The following is a 4707-nucleotide window of genomic DNA, read 5'->3' as shown; positions in this document are numbered from 1 at the left end:
GGAGTTTAAGTATGAGTTGAGTTTGAGGAGACTCTAAATGAGTTGAGTATTGTTACATTAAAGTATCTATTTTGAGTTTGAGTTGAGAAGTTGGAATTATATTTTAAATGTACTTAATATTTTCTACATACATTAAGTTGAGATTGTATAGATTTTAAAGAGAAGAGTTTGATGATTTGAGATGAGTCGATTTAAAAGAAGGTCCAATAAGGCCAAATTTGATTGAGTTTTGAAAAGAGTCCAATGAGACTAAATGAGTTGATTTGAAAGAGTCCGATGAGACTAAATGAGCATTTTAAGTATTTTACTCACTTGATAGATATGAGCATATTGAGTCTTGGGAGGAGTATCGAGCACCGAATTGGGTAAGAGTACAGTCCATACTCGAACCAATAAACTACGTCGCCAAACGTAGGAGGGGATTGAACCGTTAAAGTCGGATGCTTCCCCGACATATTTGTCCTGACATTATAGGACTTCGTTGGATTGGATCCATGATTGATTAATTCGTTCATATCCTGGCAAGGTATGAACGGACGTGGCAACAATGTTGGCTTGTTGTACTATCACTCACTCATATGGTGATGGTTGTCGGTTAGAGAAACTCCCAATTGAATGGATTGTGCTTGATATGATTGGTTTGAATGTGATTGTAGATGATTGAGTTGAATTGTAAAATATTGCACATTCTAATTTGCATAGTTATTGAGTTGAGTCCTTTGAGTTGATTATTGAGTTAATTTTTATGATCGGATTAGCTGATGTGTGATGGATTAGATTATATGATATGTGATTGGATAAGTGTACGATGGAAGGGTATATGATTGGATTGGATCAGATCGGATCGTATATGACCGGATTGAACCGATTGTATACGATTGGATTGAATCGGATGATAAACGATTTGATTGGACTGTATTATGTATGATTGGATTGGATTGTATGATGTGTGATTGGTCCTTGTCTAAAATGTATTCTTACTTTAGACTTATGACGCCTTATTTGAGTTTCTCTTATCTTCCTGAGTTGAGATATTTGAACCAGCGTTACTCTTCCTTGAGGTATATTTCATTCTGCCATATTACATACCAGTACATTCCACATAATGACGCTATTTGGCCTGCATCATTTCATGATGCAGAAACAGGTACTAGAGATCATCAATCGGCGCTCCGTTGAAGATCCACACCCACTCTCGGCGTATTGGTGAGTCCTTCCCTACATTCGGAGGACACCATTTGTGTATTCTTGTGTCGAGTTGGCCTTTGTTTTTTATTTTGAGTTGAGGTAGCCATGAACATGTCATTGGCACCAATTAGATAGTAGTAATAGAGGCTTCATAGACTAGATAGTGATGCGTCGATTGAGTATTTCTTTCCTTAAAATTATTCTTATCAAACTATTCATAATGACAAATATTAGAGTTGATTTGTCGGCCCGTGGCCTTTATTCTTTGAGTTAGATTGATGTTTGATTTGCCCATCGAATATTCTCTTTATTTTCTTGTCTTCCACTGATTGAATGAATGAATGGATGTGTGATCAGGCTATGTGGTTCGCTTAGGAGCCAGAAATGGTTTCTGAGTGTCAGTTACGTCTAGGGTACCCTCTCGGGGCGTGACAAAAGACTTGGGTGAGTTGAAGTATTTTCTTGGAATTGAGTTTTCCAGAACTGTTCATGGAATTCTTATGAACCAAAGAAAGTATGCACTTGGACTTGTGTCTGAATTGGGACTAGTAGAATGTAAGCCTGCAACTACTCCCTTGGAAATTAATCACAAGCTCACATCCACTGTGTTTGATTAATGCAAAGGCAGAGATCCAAATATAAAGATAAACCACTTGATGATTATGGAAGATATCAAAGACTGATAGAAAGACTATTGTACCTAACTATGACTAGGCCTGATATAGCCTTTGTAGTTCAAGTACTCAGCCAATATATGCATTCACCAAAACAATCCTATATGAAAGTTGCACGCAGGGTGGTAAGATATGTCAAAGGAACAACAGGCCTTGGGTGTTCATGCTAAGCACAACATGTTCAGAGCTAGTGGCATACTGTGACTCTGATTAGGGGGCTTGTGTGGAGACCAGAAGATCAATTACTGGTATATAGTGAAACTTGGGAATGTAGTGGTATCTTGGAAATCGAAGAAGCAAAGCACTGTATCAAGGAGCTCTGCAGAAGCAGAGTTCAGAAGTATGGCAAGTACAATTGCTGAAATTGTTTGGCTAAAAGGATTGTTCAAACAATTGAGAGTAGAAGTAAAAATGCCTGTTAAATTATTCTGTGACAGCAAAGCTGTGATCCAAATAGCAGCATCTCATGTCTTTCACGAGAGAACTAAGCACTTTGACATAAATTGCCACTTTGTAAGAGAGAAGATCATGGAAAGACTCATTCAAACACAACATATAAGAACCAAAGAACAACCAGTTGATCTGCTGACTAAAGGACTCTGCAAACCTCAACATCAAGTACTTATTGGCAAGCTTGGAATGAAAAATGTCTTTTTCAATTCTCAGCGTGAGGGGGAGTGTTGAAGGTATTTAAATAAATCAATTGTACAAGTTAAATCATGTAGTTGGTTAAATCAGTTAGGGAGTTAGTTAGAGGTTGTTAGCATAAGATTCCTGGTTAGTTAGGAAATATCTTTGTATATATATCTCACATGTATAGTGCCTTTGTTTTGAGAATCAGTGAAGAAATATACTTTTCATTCTCCGAAACACTCTCTTCATTCAATATCTTCTTTCTCTTCTAACTTACTTCCATTAATGGAGTTTCTTAACAATTTTTTTGACTTATTTTAAGCACAAAATGAATTTAAGTTGGTTAGTCAAACACCACCACCACCAACAACAACAACCCAGTGAAATCCCACATCGTGGGGTCTGGGGAGGATAAAGTGTACGCAGACCTGACTCCTACCAATGTAGGATGGCTGTTTTCGAAAGACCCTCGACCCAATAGAAACATAGGAAAAGAAAAGGGTCACACAAGAATATTAAAAGTAGAGAAGTCAAACACCAAAAAAATTGAAAATAACTTATAAGCTGTTTTCAACAACTTATAAATCAAATCATACGGGCTCTAATTCAACAAAGTTCTCCATAATACATAGGAAAAAGTTGATTAATTATGTCATATCAATTTAGTGTAGGTTTTCACAGTTACGAAGAAAAAAAGAATATTTTAGGGCATACACAGAGAAAAAGTATGAAAAATATATGATAATTTAACCTATATAATAGAATTGTGCTTTTTGTTAAACATCTTATATACTGAATCAAATCTCTAACTTAGTCAATTAAAGATCAAATAGAGATTCCTTCTTATCATACATAGGAAGAAGATGGTTAGTTTCATATCAATTTATTTTTGTCCGCAGTATTTTTTACGGAGTCGTACTTATCTCTCATATAACTCTTAACCAAGAAGCAATTAGCCTTATCAACAATGATTGTAGTGGAGTGGTAAGTACTCCTTCATCCTTAATCAAAACATTTCAGGTTCGAGTCCCCTTGGATACGGAGTCGCCTTTGTTAGAAATCGCTTTACCTCCCAATGTGAGACTTTTCGGAGCAAATTCAAATTTAATCAGGCTCCATTGTATATATCAAACATCATATGGGAACCAAAAAAAATTAGCCTTACTCATGTGATAGCCAAAGCAAAAACTAACAATAGAATATAAACTATAATGAGATATTTAGTCCATTTATCAATATGTCGCATTGTTATTAGAGTTAAAAAATAGATATTATAAAATACACACTAAAAATCCGTTTAAAAAAAAGAGATAACAACCTATTTGGATTTTCCTACTAAGTCAAATTAATAATCTCTTAATACATATATATATATATGTATGCATGCATACATCCAAATTTAGTATGAAAGAAACTTCTCTTTTGGGCATAAAGCTTGACTTTTAGAGGCAGAAAATCAAAATCAATTAATGAAATAATTAATTCTAAATTCAACTAATATTTGACCTTCTATAGATGTGTGAATAGTTTGGTAGGACCTGACCTCCTTAATTTGAACAAAAAAGAAACAGAAAGAATATAAAAAGGATGAGTTAAAAGAAAAAATAGATTTGATGGCTTTAGAGATATGTTACATCATTTTTACTATGCTCAGTTTTATATTTATATATAAATATAGATTGTAACTTACTTATTCGAACTTTGCTTGCCACTTCATTTGAGTTTTTTTGTTTTACTTCTCACTCGGTATCTAGTTCTTATATTAGTACCTCATTAATTTGAATTTATTGCGTCTAGATTATTAAACGAGAAAACATTATTTTTATTTTATACATACTTTTACACACAACAAAAAATGAGGCAAGAAACCTTCACTAAAGAAATAAGGTGGGCTTATTAATTTCTCAAGAATTGAGTTGAATATAATAATTGAAAATTGCTGGGAATTGTATTAGAAAGCTTAATCAAATTTGGAATAATTTGAATCATTTTAAAAGCAAAAATATGTTGTTGAAATTTTTACACAACATGTGATAATGATCTGATTGATTGCTGGGATTTCAGTTACAAGATTTCCATTAACAAGAAGTTATGAATCATCGGAATTTTTCCTAACATTTGTGGCTATAATTCTGACACTTCGTTAGAAATTCCGACGAAGATTATGATGACTATCATTGTGTTACTTGTTGTTAAGACAAGTCTTGCTCAA

Source organism: Solanum dulcamara, chromosome 10 (genome assembly GCF_947179165.1).
Source record: "Solanum dulcamara chromosome 10, daSolDulc1.2, whole genome shotgun sequence".
NCBI classification, from domain to species: domain Eukaryota; kingdom Viridiplantae; phylum Streptophyta; class Magnoliopsida; order Solanales; family Solanaceae; genus Solanum; species Solanum dulcamara.
This window is presented reverse-complemented; position numbering follows the sequence as displayed.